The sequence below is a fragment of the Ochotona curzoniae genome, unplaced genomic scaffold (assembly GCF_017591425.1).
Source record: "Ochotona curzoniae isolate NIBS_2020 unplaced genomic scaffold, NIBS_Ocur_1.0 contig_4064, whole genome shotgun sequence".
NCBI lineage: Eukaryota > Metazoa > Chordata > Mammalia > Lagomorpha > Ochotonidae > Ochotona > Ochotona curzoniae.
The window spans coordinates 10,792,769-10,820,346 of NW_024466107.1; the positions used below are offsets into that span (position 1 = coordinate 10,792,769).

The 27,578-nt window shown below is 43.7% G+C and overlaps 13 non-coding genes across 13 annotated transcripts; all 13 read right to left on the reverse strand.

Annotated features, from left to right (window-relative positions):
• Positions 1-740: 740 nt before the first annotated feature.
• On the reverse strand, positions 741-813 carry TRNAV-AAC. Its single transcript has one exon. It is a non-coding gene; the product is annotated as a tRNA-Val (tRNA).
• A 4,342-nt stretch (positions 814-5,155) lies between these two features.
• TRNAA-AGC lies at positions 5,156-5,228 on the reverse strand. The gene has a single exon. It is a non-coding gene; the product is annotated as a tRNA-Ala (tRNA).
• Positions 5,229-5,556: 328 nt separating this feature from the next.
• On the reverse strand, positions 5,557-5,629 carry TRNAV-AAC. Its single transcript has one exon. It is a non-coding gene; the product is annotated as a tRNA-Val (tRNA).
• Positions 5,630-10,608: 4,979 nt separating this feature from the next.
• TRNAA-AGC lies at positions 10,609-10,681 on the reverse strand. The gene has a single exon. It is a non-coding gene; the product is annotated as a tRNA-Ala (tRNA).
• A 325-nt stretch (positions 10,682-11,006) lies between these two features.
• On the reverse strand, positions 11,007-11,079 carry TRNAV-AAC. The gene has a single exon. It is a non-coding gene; the product is annotated as a tRNA-Val (tRNA).
• A 3,753-nt stretch (positions 11,080-14,832) lies between these two features.
• Positions 14,833-14,905, reverse strand: TRNAA-AGC. The gene has a single exon. It is a non-coding gene; the product is annotated as a tRNA-Ala (tRNA).
• A 302-nt stretch (positions 14,906-15,207) lies between these two features.
• On the reverse strand, positions 15,208-15,280 carry TRNAV-AAC. Its single transcript has one exon. It is a non-coding gene; the product is annotated as a tRNA-Val (tRNA).
• Positions 15,281-18,274: 2,994 nt separating this feature from the next.
• Positions 18,275-18,347, reverse strand: TRNAA-AGC. The gene has a single exon. It is a non-coding gene; the product is annotated as a tRNA-Ala (tRNA).
• Positions 18,348-18,649: 302 nt separating this feature from the next.
• Positions 18,650-18,722, reverse strand: TRNAV-AAC. The gene has a single exon. It is a non-coding gene; the product is annotated as a tRNA-Val (tRNA).
• Positions 18,723-21,715: 2,993 nt separating this feature from the next.
• TRNAA-AGC lies at positions 21,716-21,788 on the reverse strand. The gene has a single exon. It is a non-coding gene; the product is annotated as a tRNA-Ala (tRNA).
• Positions 21,789-22,090: 302 nt separating this feature from the next.
• TRNAV-AAC lies at positions 22,091-22,163 on the reverse strand. Its single transcript has one exon. It is a non-coding gene; the product is annotated as a tRNA-Val (tRNA).
• Positions 22,164-25,156: 2,993 nt separating this feature from the next.
• TRNAA-AGC lies at positions 25,157-25,229 on the reverse strand. The gene has a single exon. It is a non-coding gene; the product is annotated as a tRNA-Ala (tRNA).
• A 302-nt stretch (positions 25,230-25,531) lies between these two features.
• Positions 25,532-25,604, reverse strand: TRNAV-AAC. The gene has a single exon. It is a non-coding gene; the product is annotated as a tRNA-Val (tRNA).
• Between the last annotated feature and the right edge of the window lie 1,974 nt (positions 25,605-27,578).

Genomic DNA, 27,578 nt, shown 5'->3' on the forward strand with positions numbered 1-27,578 from the left:
CTCCACTCAACCTTCTGCTGCTTGGCCAGAAAGCTCTATTACCCACTTGCTGTGCTTGGCTTAGTGCTACACTTAGGGCCACAATTCAGAAAGAGACAGACCGCAGAAGAATTCAACGTTCCCTGCCTTTCTTAGGTCACAATGCCTCTGAATTAAGAGGCAGAAGTAAAGAAAACGTGAACAATATAATAATAGACAATGACCCAAATCTTGGAATCATTCCCGGGGCGGTTTTGTTTTGCTTGTATGTTAAACACAATGAAACTTTCAAATGCATTTTATAAAGAAGGAAAGTGTGGAGGATGTGGGTATCGATCCCACCACTTCTTGTATAGATAAGAGAGCGCTCTACTACCTGAGCTAATACCCCCAGCACGACCGCAAATCTCTTCCCATTTCACTAGGGGGCAGCCATAGCATTTGCACTTCGCAGTAAGCAGCTAGAGGCGTCCGAGAAATCACAGGGAAAATCGGACCGCTTTAAAGGCTCCCGGGACTCCCCTAGCCCAGCAGCAATCGCTACACTGCAAGGCAACAAGCAACTGCTCACCTCCGCCAGGAGAAGGGGAGAGAAAGGCTGTGGGAAAAACTGGGGGACAGCCAGACTCGGACCAGTGTGGCTGTGGTTCCTTGAAAGATGCCGGCGAGCTGCTTTTGCAGAATATCTAGGTCGATGTGGGAGGTGGGTGTGTTGATGGCAGAGAGGGCGGTGAAAAGAGAGAGAGGACGAAAAACAAAACTGTTTCCGCCCGGTTTCGAACCGGGGACCTCTCGCATGTTAGGCGAGCGCGATGACCACTACACTACGGAAACAACACAAGAAACGCGTCCCGTTCAGATACACACATATAGTCAACAGTTCTTATCTACTCAATGCATACTGTCAAGTGTTTGGCTCTGGCCCTTTCAAAAATCTTGTCTTCCTCTTTACCACTTTGCTTCTCATCACTCACCAGGAAACCTCCTGGACTTCATCCGGCTTCACCTTTCCTTCACTTTCCAAAACATCTACGGCCATGTCTTCTGCCACATCAGGGAACTCCCTGAAGGAAGTGCCACAAGTCATTGCAAACAAACAGCCATGTACCAACTGCAGTAAGCAAAATCGAGCTGTCGACCTCCCAATGACACAGCTTAGAAACCTGCCCCAAGGAGAAGACTCTGCCAACCAGAAGAACAATGACCAAGAGCAAAGGAAGAGACAGAGTCCACTGCAAAGGAACAAAACTCTTTGCCAACCTTAGAGTTCATGGAGAAAGACATCGAGAAAATGACGGATCCAGAATTCAAAACATTTGCTATAAAACTTCTTATCAAGAATGAAAGGCAGGCATTCAAGGAATATAAGGAACATGTCACAGTGGAAAGGAATCAAATGAAAACGGATACATCAGAACATAAAAATACAAGTGAGCAAATTAAAGGTACAGTGGAGAGTCTCCAAAATAGAATGAAGCAGGCAGAAGAAAGAATCTCAAAAGTAGAAGATATTTCCTGTCGCCAGAGGGAAACAAACAAAAAGCTGCAAGCAGAGCTGGATCAGGCCAAAAAAAGTATTCAAGAACTGAAAGACACTGTGAAGGGGCCAAATTAAGAGTTATAGGAGTCCCTCCTCTGGCAGGGCACAGACCCAGCAGGTAAACGCAAGAAACATGATAGGAAACAGCCCAGAAAAAGCCATGGAAAACTACCCACTGGCATACAATTGGCAGACGTGGGGGAAAGACCAGGCTGAATCTGTCCACATCATCCACTGGCAAATCCAGGCACCAGTGTGGGTCGACCCAGGTTCGGTCGCAACAAAGACTAGTGCACATTATGGAATGCCGAGATGAGGTTGCCTGTACCGGAAGGGACCGCAGCGCCCAACCAGCCTGAGAACAAGAAAGGAAGTGGGCAGAGCTGGCAGGGGAATAAGGGAGGGTTCCTTTGCTGGACAGCTACTTCCACAGGAGAGCATGGGCTGGGATGGGGGCAGACCAGACTAGGCAGAGCTACCACACCTGTGCGCCTCATGTGGACTAGATCAGGGAAAGGCCAGGCTGGGCGGATTATTCCTACTGGTGCAAACAAAATTAAAGTGGGCGAGGGTTGTTTGGGCTTAGATGCAGCATCAACTGGAATCTGGGAGTGGGAGAGGCCTGGGAGGGAAATAGTGGGCTCATCCCTCTTGGGTTACCACTTCCATGGGAGGACATAAAACTAAGACAGCGGCTGGGGTGGAATGGGATGTGGGACAGACTGGATTACTGCTACACTTACTGGCAAACCAGGGTAGGGGGTGGGCCTGGTTGGGGTTATTGTGGGTCGCTCCAACCTAGGCTGCAGCTCCTGCTGGTTTATGTGAGGGCCAAGTATGTGCTGGGCAGAACCAGGCTGGACTGCAACACCCATTGGTTCCAGTGAAAGTCGGGAGTGAAAACAGAACCAACCCAGGAATTGCAACCACCAGCTGATTGGAGCGATGGACGGTGCCAGGCCCTGTACTTGTTAGCACATACAAGAAGTTTCTTTGGAGATCTTCCTAATCTAAATGCTGGACTCAGAACTCTAACGAAGAAAAGAGAGAAGACAGAACAGGTCAACCAACCATCTAGGCTATGATGGACCATGTCAATCAGTGGATTTTTCAAAGATCTCATAGTGCTTGGAGTGGCAAGATTGACAGTGATTCATAACTGTGGCAATATCAAGACCACTTGAGCAAGAACCTCAGAGCATGCCCTATATCCGGGACCTGGGGAGGGTGGGAAATTGGGTGGGCTTCTCCCTTAAATACCCCCCTTTGAATATGAAGCTAACAATATGGAAAACATACTAGTATTATCCACTTTCCTGTAGCCCTTGAACCTTCTTACCCTAATTAACTATGTAAAGAATGTCAAAATAAAATTTCTTAATAAGAAAAAAAAAAGAGTTATAGGAGTCCCAGATGGTGCAGAAAGAGAAACTGGTTTTTACATAGGTATTTAATGAAATACTAAAAGACAATTTCCCTAATCTAGAGAAAGAATTGGGAATCAAGATCCAGGAGGGGCACAGAACTCCCAACAGGCTTGATGAAAAGCAATCTTCACCAAGACACATGATCATCAAGCTCTCTTCAATTGAACACAAGGAAAAGATCCTTAAACATGCACGTGAAAAAAATCAATTGACATATAAAGGAATGCCAATTAAACATGGAGGAGACCTCTCACAGGAAACTACAGGCAAGGAGAGAATGCAACAAGATATTCCAGATTCTGAAAGCAAAATATTGTTGGCCCAGAATAATATCTCCACCAAAGCTTTCCTTTGTCTTTGAAAATGAAATAAAATTCTCCCACATAAAGAAAAGTGGAAAGAATATGCCTCTTCCAAACATGCCCTAAAAAGAATACTTAAAGAAGAAGTTCTCTTGACAGAGAAGAGGAATAGCACCCACCAGAACCAAAGGCAAACAGGAAGAACATCCCAGTAAAATGACAAGAGAAGACTAAATCAAGGAACAACGCATTGCTAAAACGACAGGACCAAAGTGCCACCCATACATATTAACCCTGAATATAATGTCTTAAACTCATCATTCAAACTTCATAGATTAATACACTGGATTAAAAAAAAGCAATACCCACCTATTTGTTGTCTAGAAGAGACACATTTCACCAACAAAGATCAGCAGAAACTGCATCTGATGGATTTTGATAAGTTTTAATTTCATCTCTTCAATTTCATCACTTTCTTATGATTAAATTCTTCACTGACTCATAGATCATACAGTAGCATCATTTCCTGCAAGAAGGTTGTAAATTTTCTTTAGTATTTTCAGTGACACATTGGTCATTCAGTAGCATGTTAGCTTTCTGCTTTTAAATTTTTTCTGTAGTTAATTTTATTTTGTGGCTTTTTATTTAAGGTAATATATAATAACTGTGTAATGGGGACTATCCTATCCAGATGTGAGGATATCATACAGTAGGCATCTCTACTTCCAGATCAAAGATGGACTTACAATGAAACTGTTTACTATATCTTGACAATAGGATGATGGACTCTCCGCCATTGTCCATACCTGCAAGATGGACATATGACTGTGCATGAAGAACTATACTATAATAATAATAGAGGGGAACTCAGTGGGCAGCACAGCACTTGGGGAGGTAGTAAGGGAAATCCCAGGACCTATGGAACTCTGTAACAAAATGATGATAATAATAATAATAAAGTGTATATAAAAAAGATCACCTGCTCTGACCCAGGGATTCAGCAATGGATTAAAACAAAGAAAACAATAAACATGACACATCACATCAAGAAAATAAACTTTATACTCATTGTTTATATCTAAGATGCAGAGAAAGCATTTCATTAAACAATACCCTTTTTTTATGTCTAGGATGATTTCTTTTGCTGAACCTGCAAGTTTATAGCCACTAACTCTTCAAATAAATTCACTGCCTTTTCCTCCTTGTCTAGTGTTAAGGATCTGAATGTTGTGTGAAATACATTTGCATCATTCTGAGAGTCTGACACCGTTTTTTCCCTACCTGCTACTCTTGTGTCTTTGCTGTTGTTTGTTTGTTTGTTCGTTCATCTGTTTTTAATCAGTACACCAAGTGTGGAACTCCTTGTCAACCTGATGTGCAAACCTTTGAACATTTTCTCCTGGAACGTGTGCTCAGCACTTGACAGCTCTTGTAATGTGCTGTGTAGTGGCACATGCTCGCAGGCAGAGGGCGGCCCAAGGTATTGAAGGAGAGGCCAGCTTGTGTGTGTGTTCCTCTGAGGTCACAGTGCTCCACGTTGCAGAGTTGGACGAGTTTGAAAGCCGAGACTATTATGCTGCTTGCTGCTGGGTTTGGATCTGCGCTAGGTTTTGCTTTTGTTTTTAAAGAGGAATTCCATTATATTGGAAGGTCAGATTTTCAGAGAGAAGGAGCTACAGACAGAAAGAGCTGGCCATTCTCAACTGCTTTCCTCGGACACAGCAAGGAGCTGCCCCTGCTGTGAAGTCACTCACAAGGAGGTGATGAGCAGACATGAAATACGCACAGTGGAATGACCAACCCAGACGTCCTTACCGGTTCCGTGTCATTGTGTCCTCAGGTCACAATCCACACACCACTCAGACAAGAGTTTTGTCAGCCGAGGGAAGGAAAAACAAAATCAAGTGTGGAGAATGTGGGTATCGATCCCACCACCTCTCGCATGCTAAGCGAGCGCTCTACCACCTGAGCTAATTCCCCTACCCATAACACTACACTCCTCCCATTTCACTGCGGGAAGCACAGCCACCGCCGCACATCCTCCCCTGTTGCTACACACCCAGCCTCTGAACCAGCTCCCGCCACTCCCCTGACACAGCAACAATCGCTAAACCACCAACGCAACAACCACAATTGCGCGCCCTCTGCAACGAGAAGCAGAAAGAGAGAAAAGGGGTGGGGAAAACTGGGGGCCGCCAGAATAGGACCAGTTCCGCAGTCGTGCCTGCGAGGATGCTGGCAAGCGGCCTGGCTGCGGCTTCTCCGTGGCGAGGCAGTGGCAAAAAAAGGAGTTGAGCTGCAACACAAGTGTTTCCGCCCGGTTTCGAACCGGGGACCTCTCGCGTGTTAGGCGAGCGTGATAACCACTACACTACGGAAACAATGGCACTCAAAATTTACCTACTCAATGCATACTGTCAAGTTCTTGGCTCTGGCCCTTTCAAAAATCTTTTCTTCCCCTTTACCAATTTGCTTTTCATGAGTCACCAGGAAACCTCCTGGACCCCATCCGGCTTCACCTTTCCTTCACTTTCCAAACATCTACGGCCATGTCTTCTGCCACATCAGGGAACTCCCTGACGGAAGTGCCACAAGTCATTGCAAACAAACAGCCATGTACCAACTGCAGTAAGCAAAATCAAAATGTTGACCTCCCAATGACACAGCTTAGAAACCGGCCCCAAGGAGAAGACTCTGCCAACCAGAAGAACAATGACCAAGAGCAAAGGAAGAGACAGAGTCCATTGCAAAGGAACAAAACTCTTTGCCAACCTTAGAGTTCATGGAGAAAGACATCGAGAAAATGACGGATCCAGAATTCAAAACATTGGCTATAAAACTTCTTATCAAGAATGAAAGGCAGGCATTCAAGGAATATAAGGAACTTGTCACAGTGGAAAGGAATCAAATGAAAACTTAACTTAACTTAACTTGACTTAACTTAACTTTCTGCCTTTTAAAATTTTTTCTGTTGTTATGACAGCAGCTGAGGTGGAATGGGGTGTGGGTCAGACTGGATTAGTGCTACACATACTGGCAAACCGGGGTAGGGGGTAACCTGGTGGGGGTTATTGTGGGTCGCTCCAAATAGGCTGCAGCTCCCACTGGTTTATGAGAGGGCCGACTATGTGCTGGGCAGAACCAGGCTGGAAGGCAGCACCCACTGGTTCCAGTAGAAGTCGGGGTGACGCCATGGGCACAGCCGCCATGTGCTGAGCTGTCCTCGGGCGGCCAGTGCGCCATTTGGTGCCAGGCTCTGCCTGCTGGCCGCCCGGCTGGGGAGCTCTGGGGATTTGGTTCTTTGAGTTGCTGCTTAATTCGCTCCAGGTTGAACCCATTGTGTTTCTTGGACCTGAAACAGGCAGTAACTCTTCCTTAGCAAAACTTTCAGTCACTGATAATTCTGAGCACCAAATAGCAGTCATGCAGAAGCTAGGGCTTGGGGCCTGTCCTGCAAAAGTAGCTCCAACAGTTGGCCAATGTGTCAACTGGTAATGGAACAGAGTAGATTAGGCACGACTGAACAAACCTTAGCCCACAAGTAAAACTAGAAACCAGGAGGGAGCAGAGGTCTTGCCGAGCTAGGTTCTTGTACCTGCTGGTCTGTTGGAGCCAGGGACGCTAAGCCACAGTGTCTAAGGCAGAGGTCAGGACAGGTGAGGAGCTGTGCCAAGCTGAGTCAGAGCATCCATTGGCAGGCAAGTGATCTATGGCTGGGAACAGACCCAGTTGGGGAGCAAAGGGGACAACCCTAGCTGGGCTGAGGTTCCCACCAAGAGGCACATGGCCTGGAAGGGGAGCTGCGTTCTGATCTGGAAACAGTTGTAGTCTCCCTTGGCACAAGTGTGGACTGGGATTGGATGCACCGAACCGGGCCGGACCCCGACTCCCCCTGGTGTTCTGGAGGACCAGGGCAGATGTGGGATGGACTAGGCAGGGTCTCAAACCCCTACTGAGCCATGTGTGAGCCATATGTGGGTATAGACAAACCATGGCTGGGCTGGAACATCCAACAGCAAGAACCAGATTGGGTGGAAGGCCAGGCAGGAAAAGCCACAGTTCCTGTTATTACAGGAGGTGGACTGAGTAAGGTTGGCTCATGGACCCACTGGTAAGCGTGAAACCTGGCATTGGGAGAGGTTCTGATGGAGGAGCCTGGGCAACTCCTCTGGCAGGACACAGACCCGGCAGGTAAACGCAAGAAACATGATAGGAAACAGCCCAGAAAAGGCCATGGAAAGCTACCCACTGGCATACAATTGGCTGACGTGGGGGAAAGACCAGGCTGAATCTGTCCACATCATCCACTGGCAAATCCAGGCACCAGTGTGGGTCGACCCAGGTTCGGTCGCAACAAAGACTAGTGCACATTATGGAATGCTGAGGTGAGGTGGCCTGTACCGGAAGGGACCGCAGCGCCCTACGAGCCTGAGAACAAGAAAGGAAGTGGGCAGAGCCGGCAGGGGAATAAGGGAGGGTTCCTTTGCAGGACAGCTACTTCCGCAGGAGAGCATGGGCTGGGATGGGGGCAGACCAGACTAGGCAGAGCTACCACACCTGTGGGCTTCGTGCGGACCAGATCAGGGAAAAGCCGGGCTGGGCGGATTATTCCTACTGGTGCAAACAAAATTAAAGTGGGCGAGGGTTGTTTGGGCTTAGATGCAGCATCAACTGGAATCTGGGAGTGGGAGAGGCCTGGGAGGGAAATAGTGGGCTCATCCCTCTTGGGTTACGACTTCCACAGGACATAAAACTAAGATAACTAAGATAGCGGCTGGGGTGGAATGGGGTGTGGGACAGACTGGATTACTGCTACACTTACTGGCAAACCAGGGTAGGGGGTGGGCCTGGTTGGGGTTATTGTGGGTCGCTCCAACCTAGGCTGCAGCTCCTGCTGGTTTATGTGAGGGCCAAGTATGTGCTGGGCAGAACTAGGCTGGACTGCAACACCCATTGGTTCCAGTGGAAGTCGGGAGTGAAAACAGAACCAACCCAGCAACTGCAACCACCAGCTGATTGGAGCGATGGACGGTGCCAGGCCCTGTGCTTGTTAGCACATACAAGAAGTTTCTTTGGAGATCTTCCTAATCTAAATGCTGGACTCAAAACCCTAACGAAGAAAAGAGAGAAGACAGAACGGGTCAACCAACCATCTCAGCTATGATGGACTATGTCAATCAGTGGATTTTTCAAAGCCCTCATAGTGCTTGGAGTGGCAAGATTGACAACAATTCATAACTGTTGCAATATCAAAACCACTTGAGCAAGAACCTCAGCGCATGCCCTACATCCGGGATCTGGGGAGGGTGGGAAAATGGGTGGGCCTTCTCCCTTAAATAACCCCCTTTAAACATGAAGGTAACAATATGGAAAACATACTAGTATTATCCACTTTCATGTAGCCTTTGAACCTTCTTACCCTAATTAACTATGTAAAGAATGTCAAAAAAAACTTTTATAAAAATTAAAAAAAAAAAAAGAATAAAAAAAACAAACAAACAAAAAAAAAAACAAAAACAAAGAAGTCGGGGCTGAAAACAGAACCAACCCAGCAATTGCAGCCACCAGCTGATCAGGGCGATGGACTGTGCCGGGCCCTGTACTTGCTAGCACATACAAGAATCTGGTTTGAGCACACCTCAAACAAAGTTTCTTTTGAGATCTCCCCAATCAAAATGCTGAGCTCAGAACAATAACCAAGAAAAGAGAGAAGACAAAACAGGTCAACCAACCATATTAGCTATGATGGACTATGTCAATCAATGGATTCTTCAGGGCCTCATAGTGCTTGGAGTGGCAAGATTGGCAGCGATTCATAACTGTTGAAATATCAAAACCACTTGAGCAAGAACCTCAGAACATACCCTACATCCGGGACCTGGAGAGGGTGGGAAATTGGGTGGTGCTTCTCCCTTAATACCCCCCATTTAAACATGAAGGAAACAACATGGAAACAATACTAGTCTTACCACTTTCCTGTAGCCTTTGAACATTTTTACCCTAATTAACTATGTAAAGATTGTCAAAATAAACAAAACATTGAAAAATTAAAAAAATTTTTTTTCTGTTGTTAATTTTGTTTTGTGGCTTTTCATTTAAGGGAATATATAATAACTGTGTAATGGGGACTATCCTATCCAGATGTGAGGATATCATACAGTAGGCATCTCTACTTCCAGATCAAAGATGGACTTACAATGAAACTGTTTACTACATCTTCACAATAGGATGCTGGACTCTCTGCCATTGTCCATGCCTGCAATGATGGACATATGACTGTGCATGAAGAACTATACTATAATGATAATAGAGGGGAACTCAGTGGGCAGCACAGCACTTGGGGAGGTAGTAAGGGAAATCCCAGGGCCTATGGAACTCTGTAATAAAATGATAATAATAATAATAATAATAAAGTACATATTAAAAAGATCACCTGCTCTGACCCAGGGATTCAGCAATGGATTAAAACAAAGAAAACAATAAACATGACACATCACATCAAGAAAATAAACTTTATACTCATTGTTTATCTCTAAGATGCAGAGAAAGTATTTCACAAAACATTACCCTTTTTTTATGTCTAGGATGATGTCTTTTGCTGAACCTGCAAGTTTATAGCCACTAACTCTTCAAATAAATTCACTGCCTTTTCCTCCTTGTCTAGTGTTAAGGATCTGAATGTTGTGTGAAATACATTTGCATCATTCTGAGAGTCTGGCACCGTTTTCCCCCTACCTGCTACTCTTGTGTCTTTGCTGTTGTTTGTTTGTTTGTTCGTTCATCTGTTTTTAATCAGTACACCAAGTGTGGAACTCCTTGTCAACCTGTTGTGCAAACCTTTGAAATTTTCTCCTGGAACGTGTGCTCAGCACTTGACAGCTCTTGTAATGTGCTGTGTAGTGGCACATGCTCGCAGGCAGAGGGCGGCCCAAGGTATTGAAGGAGAGGCCAGCTTGTGTGTGTGTTCCTCTGAGGTCACAGTGCTCCACGTTGCAGAGTTGGACGAGTTTGAAAGCCGAGACTATTATGCTGCTTGCTGCTGGGTTTGGATCTGCGCTAGGTTTTGCTTTTGTTTTTAAAGAGGAATTGCATTATTTTGGAAGGTCAGATTTTCAGAGAGAAGGAGCTACAGACAGAAAGAGCTGGCCATTCTCAACTGCTTCCCTCGGGCACAGCAAGGAGCTGCCCCTGCTGTGAAGTCACTCACAAGGAGGTGGTGAGCAGACACGAAATACGCACAGTGGAATGACCAACCCAGACGTCCTTACCGGTTCCGTGTCATTGTGTCCTCAGGTCACAATCCACACACCACTCAGACAAGAGTTTTGTCAGCCGAGGGAAGGAAAAACAAAATCAAGTGTGGAGAATGTGGGTATTGATCCCACCACCTCTCGCATGCTAAGCGAGCGCTCTACCACCTGAGCTAATTCCCCTACCCATAACACTACACTCCTCCCATTTCACTGCGGGAAGACCAGCCACCGCCGCACATCCTCCTCTGGTGCTACACACCCAGCCTCTTCAACAACTCCCACCACTCCCCTGACACAGCAACAATCGCTAAACCACCAACACAACAACCACAATTGCGCGCCCTCTGCCACAAGAAGGAGAGAGAAAAGGAGTGGGGAAAACTGGGGGCCGCCAGAATAGGACCAGTTCCGCAGTCGTGCCTGCGAGGATGCTGGCAAGCGTCCTGGCTGCGGCTTCTCCGTGGAGAGGCAGTGGCAAAAAAAAGGAGTTGAGCTGCAACACAAGTGTTTCCGCCCGGTTTTGAGCCGGGGACCTCTCGCGTGTTAGGCGAGCGTGATAACCACTACACTACGGAAATAAAGGCACTCAATATTTTGCCTACTCAATGCATACTGTCAAGTTCTTGGCTCTGGCCCTTTCAAAAATCTTTTCTTCCCCTTTACCACTTTGCTTCTCATCACTCACCAGGAAACCTCCTGGACTTCATCCGGCTTCACCTTTCCTTCACTTCCCAAAACATCTACGGCCATGTCTTCTGCCACATCAGGGAACTCCCTGAAGGAAGTGCCACAAGTCATTGCAAACAAACAGCCATGTACCAACTGCACTAAGGAAAATCAAAATGTCGACCTCCCAATGACACAGCTTAGAAACCTGCCCCAAGGAGAAGACTCTGCCAACCAGAAGAACAATGACCAAGAACAAAAGAAGAGACAGAGTCCACTGCAAAGGAACAAAACTCTTTGCCAACCTTAGAGTTCATGGAGAAAGACATCGAGAAAATGACGGATCCAGAATTCAAAACATTTGCTATAAAACTTCTTATCAAGAATGAAAGGCAGGCATTCAAGGAATATAAGGAACACGTCACAGTGGAAAGGAATCAAATGAAAACGGATACATCAGAACATAAAAATACAAGTGAGCAAATTAAAGGTACAGTGGAGAGTCTCCAAAATAGAATGAAGGAGGCAGAAGAAAGAATCTCAAAAGTAGAAGATATTTCCTGTCGCCAGAGGGAAACAAACAAAAAGCTGCAAGCAGAGTTGGATCAGGCCAAAAAAAGTATTCAAGAACTGAAAGACACTGTGAAGGGGCCAAATTAAGAGTTATAGGAGTCCCAGATGGTGCAGAAAGAGAAACTGGTTTTTACATAGGTATTTAATGAAATACTAAAAGAAAATTTCCCTAATCTAGAGAAAGAATTGGGAATCAAGATCCAGGAGGGGCACACAACTCCCAACAGGCTTGATGAAAAGCAATCTTCACCAAGACACATGATCATCAAGCTCTCTTCAATTGAACACAAGGAGAAGATCCTTAAACATGCACGTGAAAAAAATCAATTGACATATAAAGGAATGCCAATTAAACGTGGAGGAGACTTCTCTCAGTAAACTACAGGCAAGGAGAGAATGCAACAAGATATTCCAGATTCTGAAAGCAAAATATTGTTGGCCCAGAATAATATCCCCGCCAAAGCTTTGTTTTATCTTTGAAAATGAAATAAAATTCTCCCACATAAAGAAAAGTGGAAAGAATATGCCTCTTCCAAACATGCCCTAAAAAGAATACTTAAAGAAGAAGTTCTCTTGACAGAGAAGAGGAATAGCACCCACCAGAACCAAAGGCAAACAGGAAGAACATCCCAGTAAAATGACAAGAGAAGACTAAATCAAGGAACAACGCATTGCTAAAACGACAGGACCAAAGTGCCACCCATACATATTAACCCTGAATATAATGTCTTAAACTCATCATTCAAACTTCATAGATTAATACACTGGATTAAAAAAAAGCAATACCCATCTATTTGTTGTCTAGACGAGACACATTTCACCCACAAAGATCAGCAGAAACTGCATCTGATGGATTCTGATAATTTTTAATTTCATCTCTTCAATATCCCCACTTTCTTATGATTAAATTCTTCACTGACTCATAGATCATACAGTAGCATCATTTCCTGCAAGAAGGTTGTAAATTTTCTTTAGTATTTCTTCAGTGACACATTGGTCATTCAGTAGCATATTACTTAACTTTCTGCCTTTTAACATTTTTTCTGTTGTTATGACAGCAGCTGAGGTGGAAAGGGGTGTGGGACAGACTGGATTAGTGCTACACATACTGGCAAACCAGGGTAGGGGGCAGCCTGGTGGGGGTTATTGTGGGTCGCTCCAACTAGGCTGCAGCTCCCACTGATTTATGAGAGGGCCGAGTATGTGCTGGGCAGAACCAGGCTGGACGGCAGCACCCATTGGTTCCAGTAGAAGTCGGGAGTGAAAACAGAACCAACCCAACGATTTCAACCACCAGCTGATCAGTGCGATGGACTGTGCCGGGCCCTGTACTTGCTAGCAAATACAAGAATCTGGTTTGAGCACACCTCAAACAAAGCTTCTTTGGAGATCTCCCCAATCAAAATGCTGAGCTCAGAACAATAACCAAGAAAAGAGAGAAGACAAAACAGGTCAACCAACCATATTAGCTATGATGGACTATGTCATTCAGTGGATTCTTCAGGGCCTCATAGTGCTTGGAGTGGCAAGATTGGCAGTGATTCATAACTGTTGAAATATCAAAACCACTTGAGCAAGAACCTCAGAACATACCCTACATCTGGGACCTGGAGAGGGTGGGAAATTGGGTGGGGCTTCTCCCTTAGTACCCCCACCCCTTTAAACATGAAGGAAACAACATGGAAACAATACTAGTCTTACCACTTTCCTGTAGCCTTTGAACATTTTTACCCTAATTAACTATGTAAAGATTGTCAAAATAAACAAAACATTGAAAAATTAAAAAAATTTTTTTCAGTTGTTAATTTTGTTTTGTGGCTTTTCATTTAAGGGCATATATAATAACTGTGTAATGGGGACTATCCTATCCAGACGTGAGGATATCATACAGTAGGCATCTCTACTTCCAGATCAAAGATGGACTTACAATGAAACTGTTTACTACATCTTCACAATAGGATGCTGGACTCTCCGCCATTGTCCATACCTGCAAGATGGACATATGACTGTGCATGAAGAACTATACTATAATAATAATAGAGGGGAACTCAGTGGGCAGCACAGCACTTGGGGAGGTAGTAAGGGAAATCCCAGGGCCTATGGAACTCTGTAACAAAATGATGATAATAATAATAATAATAAAGTATATATAAAAAAGATCACCTGCTCTGACCCAGAGATTCAGCAATGGATTAAAATAAGGAAAACAATAAACATGACACATCACATCAAGAAAATAAAGTTTATACTCATTGTTTATATCTAAGATGCAGAGAAAGCATTTCATTAAACAATACCCTTTTTTTATGTCTAGGATGATGTCTTTTGCTGAACCTGCAAGTTTATAGCCACTAACTCTTCAAATAAATTCACTGCCTTTTCCTCCTTGTCTAGTGTTAAGGATCTGAATGTTGTGTGAAATACATTTGGATCATTCTGAGAGTCTGACACCGTTTTTTCCCCTACCTGCTACTCTTGTGTCTTTGCTGTTGTTTGTTTGTTTGTTCGTTCATCTGTTTTTAATCAGTACACCAAGTGTGGAACTCCTTGTCAACCTGATGTGCAAACCTTTGAACATTTTCTCCTGGAACGTGTGCTCAGCACTTGACAGCTCTTGTAATGTGCTGTGTAGTGGCACATGCTCGCAGGCAGAGGGCGGCCCAAGGTATTGAAGGAGAGGCCAGCTTGTGTGTGTGTTCCTCTGAGGTCACAGTGCTCCACGTTGCAGAGTTGGACGAGTTTGAAAGCCGAGACTATTATGCTGCTTGCTGCTGGGTTTGGATCTGCGCTAGGTTTTGCTTTTGTTTTTAAAGAGGAATTGCATTATTTTGGAAGGTCAGATTTTCAGAGAGAAGGAGCTACAGACAGAAAGAGCTGGCCATTCTCAACTGCTTCCCTCGGGCACAGCAAGGAGCTGCCCCTGCTGTGAAGTCACTCACAAGGAGGTGGTGAGCAGACACGAAATACGCACAGTGGAATGACCAACCCAGACGTCCTTACCGGTTCCGTGTCATTGTGTCCTCAGGTCACAATCCACACACCACTCAGACAAGAGTTTTGTCAGCCGAGGGAAGGAAAAACAAAATCAAGTGTGGAGAATGTGGGTATCGATCCCACCACCTCTCGCATGCTAAGCGAGCGCTCTACCACCTGAGCTAATTCCCCTACCCATAACACTACACTCCTCCCATTTCACTGCGGGAAGACCAGCCACCGCCGCACATCCTCCTCTGGTGCTACACACCCAGCCTCTTCAACAACTCCCACCACTCCCCTGACACAGCAACAATCGCTAAACCACCAACACAACAACCACAATTGCGCGCCCTCTGCCACAAGAAGGAGAGAGAAAAGGAGTGGGGAAAACTGGGGGCCGCCAGAATAGGACCAGTTCCGCAGTCGTGCCTGCGAGGATGCTGGCAAGCGGTCGGGCTGTGGCTTCTCCGTGGCGAGGCAGTGGCAAAAAGTGTTTCCGCCCGGTTTCGAACCGGGGACCTCTCGCGTGTTAGGCGAGCGTGATGACCACTACACTACGGAAACAACAGTGCATAAAACTTACCTACTCAATGCATACTTGCCCGTGTTTGGCTCTGGCCCTTTCAAAAATTTTCTCTTCCCCTTTACCACTTTGCTTCTCATCACTCACCAGGAAACCTCCTGGACTTCATCCTGCTTCACCTTTCCTTTACTTTCCAAAACATCTACGGCCATGTCTTCTGCCACATCAGGGAACTCCCTGAAGGAAGTGCCACAAGTCATTGCAAACAAACAGCCATGTACCAACTGCAGTAAGCAAAATCAAAATGTCGACCTCCCAATGACACAGCTTAGAAACCGGCCCCAAGGAGAAGACTCTGCCAACCAGAAGAACAATGACCAAGAACAAAGGAAGAGACAGAGTCCACTGCAAAGGAACAAAACTCTTTGCCAACCTTAGAGTTCATGGAGAAAGACATCGAGAAAATGACGGATCCAGAATTCAAAACATTTGCTATAAAACTTCTTATCAAGAATGAAAGGCAGGCATTCAAGGAATATAAGAAACACGTCACAGTGGAAAGGAATCAAATGAAAATGGATACATCAGAAAATAAAAATACAAGTGAGCAAATTAAAGGTACAGTGGAGAGTCTCCAAAATAGAATGAAGGAGGCAGAAGAAAGAATCTCAAAAGTAGAAGATATTTCCTGTCGCCAGAGGGAAACAAACAAAAAGCTGCAAGCAGAGCTGGATCAGGCCAAAAAAAGTATTCAAGAACTGAAAGACACTGTGAAGGGGCCAAATTAAGAGTTATAGGAGTCCCAGATGGTGCAGAAAGAGAAACTGGTTTTTACATAGGTATTTAATGAAATACTAAAAGACAATTTCCCTAACCTAGAGAAAGAATTGGGAATCAAGATCCAGGAGGGGCACACAACTCCCAACAGGCCTGATGAAAAGCAATCTTCACCAAGACACATGATCATCAAGCTCTCTTCAATTGAACACAAGGAAAAGATCCTTAAACATGCACGTGAAAAAAATCAATTGACATATAAAGGAATGCCAATTAAACATGGAGGAGACTTCTCTCAGTAAACTACAGGCAAGGAGAGAATGCAACAAGATATTCCAGATTCTGAAAGCAAAATATTGTTGGCCCAGAATAATATCTCCACCAAAGCTTTGTTTTATCTTTGAAAATGAAATAAAATTCTCCCACATAAAGAAAAGTGGAAAGAATATGCCTCTTCCAAACATGCCCTAAAAAGAATACTTAAAGAAGAAGTTCTCTTGACAGAGAAGAGGAATAGCACCCACCAGAACCAAAGGCAAACAGGAAGAACATCCCAGTAAAATGACAAGAGAAGACTAAATCAAGGAACAACGCATTGCTAAAACGACAGGACCAAAGTGCCACCCATACATATTAACCCTGAATATAATGTCTTAAACTCATCATTCAAACTTCATAGATTAATACACTGGATTAAAAAAAAGCAATACCCATCTATTTGTTGTCTAGACGAGACACATTTCACCCACAAAGATCAGCAGAAACTGCATCTGATGGATTTTGATAAGTTTTAATTTCATCTCTTCAATTTCACCACTTTCTTATGATTAAATTCTTCACTGACTCATAGATCATACAGTAGCATCATTTCCTGCAAGAAGGTTGTAAATTTTCTTTAGTATTTCTTCAGTGGCACATTGGTCATTCAGTAGCATGTTAGCTTTCTGCTTTTAAATTTTTTCTGTAGTTAATTTTATTTTGTGGCTTTTTATTTAAGGGAATATATAATAACTGTGTAATGGGGACTATCCTATCCAGATGTGAGGATATCATACAGTAGGCATCTCTACTTCCAGATCAAAGATGGACTTACAATGAAACTGTTTACTACATCTTCACAATAGGATGCTGGACTCTCCGCCATTGTCCATACCTGCAAGATGGACATATGACTGTGCATGAAGAACTATACTATAATAATAATAGAGGGGAACTCAGTGGGCAGCACAGCACTTGGGGAGGTAGTAAGGGAAATCCCAGGGCCTATGGAACTCTGTAACAAAATGATGATAATAATAATAATAATAAAGTATATATAAAAAAGATCACCTGCTCTGACCCAGAGATTCAGCAATGGATTAAAATAAGGAAAACAATAAACATGACACATCACATCAAGAAAATAAAGTTTATACTCATTGTTTATATCTAAGATGCAGAGAAAGCATTTCATTAAACAATACCCTTTTTTTATGTCTAGGATGATGTCTTTTGCTGAACCTGCAAGTTTATAGCCACTAACTCTTCAAATAAATTCACTGCCTTTTCCTCCTTGTCTAGTGTTAAGGATCTGAATGTTGTGTGAAATACATTTGGATCATTCTGAGAGTCTGACACCGTTTTTTCCCCTACCTGCTACTCTTGTGTCTTTGCTGTTGTTTGTTTGTTTGTTCGTTCATCTGTTTTTAATCAGTACACCAAGTGTGGAACTCCTTGTCAACCTGATGTGCAAACCTTTGAACATTTTCTCCTGGAACGTGTGCTCAGCACTTGACAGCTCTTGTAATGTGCTGTGTAGTGGCACATGCTCGCAGGCAGAGGGCGGCCCAAGGTATTGAAGGAGAGGCCAGCTTGTGTGTGTGTTCCTCTGAGGTCACAGTGCTCCACGTTGCAGAGTTGGACGAGTTTGAAAGCCGAGACTATTATGCTGCTTGCTGCTGGGTTTGGATCTGCGCTAGGTTTTGCTTTTGTTTTTAAAGAGGAATTGCATTATTTTGGAAGGTCAGATTTTCAGAGAGAAGGAGCTACAGACAGAAAGAGCTGGCCATTCTCAACTGCTTCCCTCGGGCACAGCAAGGAGCTGCCCCTGCTGTGAAGTCACTCACAAGGAGGTGGTGAGCAGACACGAAATACGCACAGTGGAATGACCAACCCAGACGTCCTTACCGGTTCCGTGTCATTGTGTCCTCAGGTCACAATCCACACACCACTCAGACAAGAGTTTTGTCAGCCGAGGGAAGGAAAAACAAAATCAAGTGTGGAGAATGTGGGTATCGATCCCACCACCTCTCGCATGCTAAGCGAGCGCTCTACCACCTGAGCTAATTCCCCTACCCATAACACTACACTCCTCCCATTTCACTGCGGGAAGACCAGCCACCGCCGCACATCCTCCTCTGGTGCTACACACCCAGCCTCTTCAACAACTCCCACCACTCCCCTGACACAGCAACAATCGCTAAACCACCAACACAACAACCACAATTGCGCGCCCTCTGCCACAAGAAGGAGAGAGAAAAGGAGTGGGGAAAACTGGGGGCCGCCAGAATAGGACCAGTTCCGCAGTCGTGCCTGCGAGGATGCTGGCAAGCGGTCGGGCTGCGGCTTCTCCGTGGCGAGGCAGTGGCAAAAAGTGTTTCCGCCCGGTTTCGAACCGGGGACCTCTCGCGTGTTAGGCGAGCGTGATGACCACTACACTACGGAAACAACAGTGCATAAAACTTACCTACTCAATGCATACTTGCCCGTGTTTGGCTCTGGCCCTTTCAAAAATTTTCTCTTCCCCTTTACCACTTTGCTTCTCATCACTCACCAGGAAACCTCCTGGACTTCATCCTGCTTCACCTTTCCTTTACTTTCCAAAACATCTACGGCCATGTCTTCTGCCACATCAGGGAACTCCCTGAAGGAAGTGCCACAAGTCATTGCAAACAAACAGCCATGTACCAACTGCAGTAAGCAAAATCAAAATGTCGACCTCCCAATGACACAGCTTAGAAACCGGCCCCAAGGAGAAGACTCTGCCAACCAGAAGAACAATGACCAAGAACAAAGGAAGAGACAGAGTCCACTGCAAAGGAACAAAACTCTTTGCCAACCTTAGAGTTCATGGAGAAAGACATCGAGAAAATGACGGATCCAGAATTCAAAACATTTGCTATAAAACTTCTTATCAAGAATGAAAGGCAGGCATTCAAGGAATATAAGAAACACGTCACAGTGGAAAGGAATCAAATGAAAATGGATACATCAGAAAATAAAAATACAAGTGAGCAAATTAAAGGTACAGTGGAGAGTCTCCAAAATAGAATGAAGGAGGCAGAAGAAAGAATCTCAAAAGTAGAAGATATTTCCTGTCGCCAGAGGGAAACAAACAAAAAGCTGCAAGCAGAGCTGGATCAGGCCAAAAAAAGTATTCAAGAACTGAAAGACACTGTGAAGGGGCCAAATTAAGAGTTATAGGAGTCCCAGATGGTGCAGAAAGAGAAACTGGTTTTTACATAGGTATTTAATGAAATACTAAAAGACAATTTCCCTAACCTAGAGAAAGAATTGGGAATCAAGATCCAGGAGGGGCACACAACTCCCAACAGGCCTGATGAAAAGCAATCTTCACCAAGACACATGATCATCAAGCTCTCTTCAATTGAACACAAGGAAAAGATCCTTAAACATGCACGTGAAAAAAATCAATTGACATATAAAGGAATGCCAATTAAACATGGAGGAGACTTCTCTCAGTAAACTACAGGCAAGGAGAGAATGCAACAAGATATTCCAGATTCTGAAAGCAAAATATTGTTGGCCCAGAATAATATCTCCACCAAAGCTTTGTTTTATCTTTGAAAATGAAATAAAATTCTCCCACATAAAGAAAAGTGGAAAGAATATGCCTCTTCCAAACATGCCCTAAAAAGAATACTTAAAGAAGAAGTTCTCTTGACAGAGAAGAGGAATAGCACCCACCAGAACCAAAGGCAAACAGGAAGAACATCCCAGTAAAATGACAAGAGAAGACTAAATCAAGGAACAACGCATTGCTAAAACGACAGGACCAAAGTGCCACCCATACATATTAACCCTGAATATAATGTCTTAAACTCATCATTCAAACTTCATAGATTAATACACTGGATTAAAAAAAAGCAATACCCATCTATTTGTTGTCTAGACGAGACACATTTCACCCACAAAGATCAGCAGAAACTGCATCTGATGGATTTTGATAAGTTTTAATTTCATCTCTTCAATTTCACCACTTTCTTATGATTAAATTCTTCACTGACTCATAGATCATACAGTAGCATCATTTCCTGCAAGAAGGTTGTAAATTTTCTTTAGTATTTCTTCAGTGGCACATTGGTCATTCAGTAGCATGTTAGCTTTCTGCTTTTAAATTTTTTCTGTAGTTAATTTTATTTTGTGGCTTTTTATTTAAGGGAATATATAATAACTGTGTAATGGGGACTATCCTATCCAGATGTGAGGATATCATACAGTAGGCATCTCTACTTCCAGATCAAAGATGGACTTACAATGAAACTGTTTACTACATCTTCACAATAGGATGCTGGACTCTCCGCCATTGTCCATACCTGCAAGATGGACATATGACTGTGCATGAAGAACTATACTATAATAATAATAGAGGGGAACTCAGTGGGCAGCACAGCACTTGGGGAGGTAGTAAGGGAAATCCCAGGGCCTATGGAACTCTGTAACAAAATGATGATAATAATAATAATAATAAAGTATATATAAAAAAGATCACCTGCTCTGACCCAGAGATTCAGCAATGGATTAAAATAAGGAAAACAATAAACATGACACATCACATCAAGAAAATAAAGTTTATACTCATTGTTTATATCTAAGATGCAGAGAAAGCATTTCATTAAACAATACCCTTTTTTTATGTCTAGGATGATGTCTTTTGCTGAACCTGCAAGTTTATAGCCACTAACTCTTCAAATAAATTCACTGCCTTTTCCTCCTTGTCTAGTGTTAAGGATCTGAATGTTGTGTGAAATACATTTGCATCATTCTGAGAGTCTGACACCGTTTTTCCCCTACCTGCTACTCTTGTGTCTTTGCTGTTGTTTGTTTGTTTGTTCGTTCATCTGTTTTTAATCAGTACACCAAGTGTGGAACTCCTTGTCAACCTGATGTGCAAACCTTTGAACATTTTCTCCTGGAACGTGTGCTCAGCACTTGACAGCTCTTGTAATGTGCTGTGTAGTGGCACATGCTCGCAGGCAGAGGGCGGCCCAAGGTATTGAAGGAGAGGCCAGCTTGTGTGTGTGTTCCTCTGAGGTCACAGTGCTCCACGTTGCAGAGTTGGACGAGTTTGAAAGCCGAGACTATTATGCTGCTTGCTGCTGGGTTTGGATCTGCGCTAGGTTTTGCTTTTGTTTTTAAAGAGGAATTGCATTATTTTGGAAGGTCAGATTTTCAGAGAGAAGGAGCTACAGACAGAAAGAGCTGGCCATTCTCAACTGCTTCCCTCGGGCACAGCAAGGAGCTGCCCCTGCTGTGAAGTCACTCACAAGGAGGTGGTGAGCAGACACGAAATACGCACAGTGGAATGACCAACCCAGACGTCCTTACCGGTTCCGTGTCATTGTGTCCTCAGGTCACAATCCACACACCACTCAGACAAGAGTTTTGTCAGCCGAGGGAAGGAAAAACAAAATCAAGTGTGGAGAATGTGGGTATCGATCCCACCACCTCTCGCATGCTAAGCGAGCGCTCTACCACCTGAGCTAATTCCCCTACCCATAACACTACACTCCTCCCATTTCACTGCGGGAAGACCAGCCACCGCCGCACATCCTCCTCTGGTGCTACACACCCAGCCTCTTCAACAACTCCCACCACTCCCCTGACACAGCAACAATCGCTAAACCACCAACACAACAACCACAATTGCGCGCCCTCTGCCACAAGAAGGAGAGAGAAAAGGAGTGGGGAAAACTGGGGGCCGCCAGAATAGGACCAGTTCCGCAGTCGTGCCTGCGAGGATGCTGGCAAGCGGTCGGGCTGCGGCTTCTCCGTGGCGAGGCAGTGGCAAAAAGTGTTTCCGCCCGGTTTCGAACCGGGGACCTCTCGCGTGTTAGGCGAGCGTGATGACCACTACACTACGGAAACAACAGTGCATAAAACTTACCTACTCAATGCATACTTGCCCGTGTTTGGCTCTGGCCCTTTCAAAAATTTTCTCTTCCCCTTTACCACTTTGCTTCTCATCACTCACCAGGAAACCTCCTGGACTTCATCCTGCTTCACCTTTCCTTTACTTTCCAAAACATCTACGGCCATGTCTTCTGCCACATCAGGGAACTCCCTGAAGGAAGTGCCACAAGTCATTGCAAACAAACAGCCATGTACCAACTGCAGTAAGCAAAATCAAAATGTCGACCTCCCAATGACACAGCTTAGAAACCTGCCCCAAGGAGAAGACTCTGCCAACCAGAAGAACAATGACCAAGAACAAAGGAAGAGACAGAGTCCACTGCAAAGGAACAAAACTCTTTGCCAACCTTAGAGTTCATGGAGAAAGACATCGAGAAAATGACGGATCCAGAATTCAAAACATTTGCTATAAAACTTCTTATCAAGAATGAAAGGCAGGCATTCAAGGAATATAAGAAACACGTCACAGTGGAAAGGAATCAAATGAAAATGGATACATCAGAAAATAAAAATACAAGTGAGCAAATTAAAGGTACAGTGGAGAGTCTCCAAAATAGAATGAAGGAGGCAGAAGAAAGAATCTCAAAAGTAGAAGATATTTCCTGTCGCCAGAGGGAAACAAACAAAAAGCTGCAAGCAGAGCTGGATCAGGCCAAAAAAAGTATTCAAGAACTGAAAGACACTGTGAAGGGGCCAAATTAAGAGTTATAGGAGTCCCAGATGGTGCAGAAAGAGAAACTGGTTTTTACATAGGTATTTAATGAAATACTAAAAGACAATTTCCCTAACCTAGAGAAAGAATTGGGAATCAAGATCCAGGAGGGGCACACAACTCCCAACAGGCCTGATGAAAAGCAATCTTCACCAAGACACATGATCATCAAGCTCTCTTCAATTGAACACAAGGAAAAGATCCTTAAACATGCACGTGAAAAAAATCAATTGACATATAAAGGAATGCCAATTAAACATGGAGGAGACTTCTCTCAGTAAACTACAGGCAAGGAGAGAATGCAACAAGATATTCCAGATTCTGAAAGCAAAATATTGTTGGCCCAGAATAATATCTCCACCAAAGCTTTGTTTTATCTTTGAAAATGAAATAAAATTCTCCCACATAAAGAAAAGTGGAAAGAATATGCCTCTTCCAAACATGCCCTAAAAAGAATACTTAAAGAAGAAGTTCTCTTGACAGAGAAGAGGAATAGCACCCACCAGAACCAAAGGCAAACAGGAAGAACATCCCAGTAAAATGACAAGAGAAGACTAAATCAAGGAACAACGCATTGCTAAAACGACAGGACCAAAGTGCCACCCATACATATTAACCCTGAATATAATGTCTTAAACTCATCATTCAAACTTCATAGATTAATACACTGGATTAAAAAAAAGCAATACCCATCTATTTGTTGTCTAGATGAGACACATTTCACCCACAAAGATCAGCAGAAACTGCATCTGATGGATTTTGATAAGTTTTAATTTCATCTCTTCAATTTCACCACTTTCTTATGATTAAATTCTTCACTGACTCATAGATCATACAGTAGCATCATTTCCTGCAAGAAGGTTGTAAATTTTCTTTAGTATTTCTTCAGTGGCACATTGGTCATTCAGTAGCATGTTAGCTTTCTGCTTTTAAATTTTTTCTGTAGTTAATTTTATTTTGTGGCTTTTTATTTAAGGGAATATATAATAACTGTGTAATGGGGACTATCCTATCCAGATGTGAGGATATCATACAGTAGGCATCTCTACTTCCAGATCAAAGATGGACTTACAATGAAACTGTTTACTACATCTTCACAATAGGATGCTGGACTCTCCGCCATTGTCCATACCTGCAAGATGGACATATGACTGTGCATGAAGAACTATACTATAATAATAATAGAGGGGAACTCAGTGGGCAGCACAGCACTTGGGGAGGTAGTAAGGGAAATCCCAGGGCCTATGGAACTCTGTAACAAAATGATGATAATAATAATAATAATAAAGTATATATAAAAAAGATCACCTGCTCTGACCCAGAGATTCAGCAATGGATTAAAATAAGGAAAACAATAAACATGACACATCACATCAAGAAAATAAAGTTTATACTCATTGTTTATATCTAAGATGCAGAGAAAGCATTTCATTAAACAATACCCTTTTTTTATGTCTAGGATGATGTCTTTTGCTGAACCTGCAAGTTTATAGCCACTAACTCTTCAAATAAATTCACTGCCTTTTCCTCCTTGTCTAGTGTTAAGGATCTGAATGTTGTGTGAAATACATTTGCATCATTCTGAGAGTCTGACACCGTTTTTCCCCTACCTGCTACTCTTGTGTCTTTGCTGTTGTTTGTTTGTTTGTTCGTTCATCTGTTTTTAATCAGTACACCAAGTGTGGAACTCCTTGTCAACCTGATGTGCAAACCTTTGAACATTTTCTCCTGGAACGTGTGCTCAGCACTTGACAGCTCTTGTAATGTGCTGTGTAGTGGCACATGCTCGCAGGCAGAGGGCGGCCCAAGGTATTGAAGGAGAGGCCAGCTTGTGTGTGTGTTCCTCTGAGGTCACAGTGCTCCACGTTGCAGAGTTGGACGAGTTTGAAAGCCGAGACTATTATGCTGCTTGCTGCTGGGTTTGGATCTGCGCTAGGTTTTGCTTTTGTTTTTAAAGAGGAATTGCATTATATTGGAAGGTCAGATTTTCAGAGAGAAGGAGCTACAGACAGAAAGAGCTGGCCATTCTCAACTGCTTTCCTCGGACACAGCAAGGAGCTGCCCCTGCTGTGAAGTCACTCACAAGGAGGTGATGAGCAGACACGAAATACGCACAGTGGAATGACCAACCCAGACGTCCTTACCGGTTCCGTGTCATTGTGTCCTCAGGTCACAATCCACACACCACTCAGACAAGAGTTTTGTCAGCCGAGGGAAGGAAAAACAAAATCAAGTGTGGAGAATGTGGGTATCGATCCCACCACCTCTCGCATGCTAAGCGAGCGCTCTACCACCTGAGCTAATTCCCCTACCCATAACACTACACTCCTCCCATTTCACTGCGGGAAGACCAGCCACCGCCGCACATCCTCCTCTGGTGCTACACACCCAGCCTCTTCAACAACTCCCACCACTCCCCTGACACAGCAACAATCGCTAAACCACCAACACAACAACCACAATTGCGCGCCCTCTGCCACAAGAAGGAGAGAGAAAAGGAGTGGGGAAAACTGGGGGCCGCCAGAATAGGACCAGTTCCGCAGTCGTGCCTGCGAGGATGCTGGCAAGCGGTCGGGCTGCGGCTTCTCCGTGGCGAGGCAGTGGCAAAAAGTGTTTCCGCCCGGTTTCGAACCGGGGACCTCTCGCGTGTTAGGCGAGCGTGATGACCACTACACTACGGAAACAACAGTGCATAAAACTTACCTACTCAATGCATACTTGCCCGTGTTTGGCTCTGGCCCTTTCAAAAATTTTCTCTTCCCCTTTACCACTTTGCTTCTCATCACTCACCAGGAAACCTCCTGGACTTCATCCTGCTTCACCTTTCCTTTACTTTCCAAAACATCTACGGCCATGTCTTCTGCCACATCAGGGAACTCCCTGAAGGAAGTGCCACAAGTCATTGCAAACAAACAGCCATGTACCAACTGCAGTAAGCAAAATCAAAATGTCGACCTCCCAATGACACAGCTTAGAAACCGGCCCCAAGGAGAAGACTCTGCCAACCAGAAGAACAATGACCAAGAACAAAGGAAGAGACAGAGTCCACTGCAAAGGAACAAAACTCTTTGCCAACCTTAGAGTTCATGGAGAAAGACATCGAGAAAATGACGGATCCAGAATTCAAAACATTTGCTATAAAACTTCTTATCAAGAATGAAAGGCAGGCATTCAAGGAATATAAGAAACACGTCACAGTGGAAAGGAATCAAATGAAAATGGATACATCAGAAAATAAAAATACAAGTGAGCAAATTAAAGGTACAGTGGAGAGTCTCCAAAATAGAATGAAGGAGGCAGAAGAAAGAATCTCAAAAGTAGAAGATATTTCCTGTCGCCAGAGGGAAACAAACAAAAAGCTGCAAGCAGAGCTGGATCAGGCCAAAAAAAGTATTCAAGAACTGAAAGACACTGTGAAGGGGCCAAATTAAGAGTTATAGGAGTCCCAGATGGTGCAGAAAGAGAAACTGGTTTTTACATAGGTATTTAATGAAATACTAAAAGACAATTTCCCTAACCTAGAGAAAGAATTGGGAATCAAGATCCAGGAGGGGCACACAACTCCCAACAGGCCTGATGAAAAGCAATCTTCACCAAGACACATGATCATCAAGCTCTCTTCAATTGAACACAAGGAAAAGATCCTTAAACATGCACGTGAAAAAAATCAATTGACATATAAAGGAATGCCAATTAAACATGGAGGAGACTTCTCTCAGTAAACTACAGGCAAGGAGAGAATGCAACAAGATATTCCAGATTCTGAAAGCAAAATATTGTTGGCCCAGAATAATATCTCCACCAAAGCTTTGTTTTATCTTTGAAAATGAAATAAAATTCTCCCACATAAAGAAAAGTGGAAAGAATATGCCTCTTCCAAACATGCCCTAAAAAGAATACTTAAAGAAGAAGTTCTCTTGACAGAGAAGAGGAATAGCACCCACCAGAACCAAAGGCAAACAGGAAGAACATCCCAGTAAAATGACAAGAGAAGACTAAATCAAGGAACAACGCATTGCTAAAACGACAGGACCAAAGTGCCACCCATACATATTAACCCTGAATATAATGTCTTAAACTCATCATTCAAACTTCATAGATTAATACACTGGATTAAAAAAAAGCAATACCCATCTATTTGTTGTCTAGACGAGACACATTTCACCCACAAAGATCAGCAGAAACTGCATCTGATGGATTTTGATAAGTTTTAATTTCATCTCTTCAATTTCACCACTTTCTTATGATTAAATTCTTCACTGACTCATAGATCATACAGTAGCATCATTTCCTGCAAGAAGGTTGTAAATTTTCTTTAGTATTTCTTCAGTGGCACATTGGTCATTCAGTAGCATGTTAGCTTTCTGCTTTTAAATTTTTTCTGTAGTTAATTTTATTTTGTGGCTTTTTATTTAAGGGAATATATAATAACTGTGTAATGGGGACTATCCTATCCAGATGTGAGGATATCATACAGTAGGCATCTCTACTTCCAGATCAAAGATGGACTTACAATGAAACTGTTTACTACATCTTCACAATAGGATGCTGGACTCTCCGCCATTGTCCATACCTGCAAGATGGACATATGACTGTGCATGAAGAACTATACTATAATAATAATAGAGGGGAACTCAGTGGGCAGCACAGCACTTGGG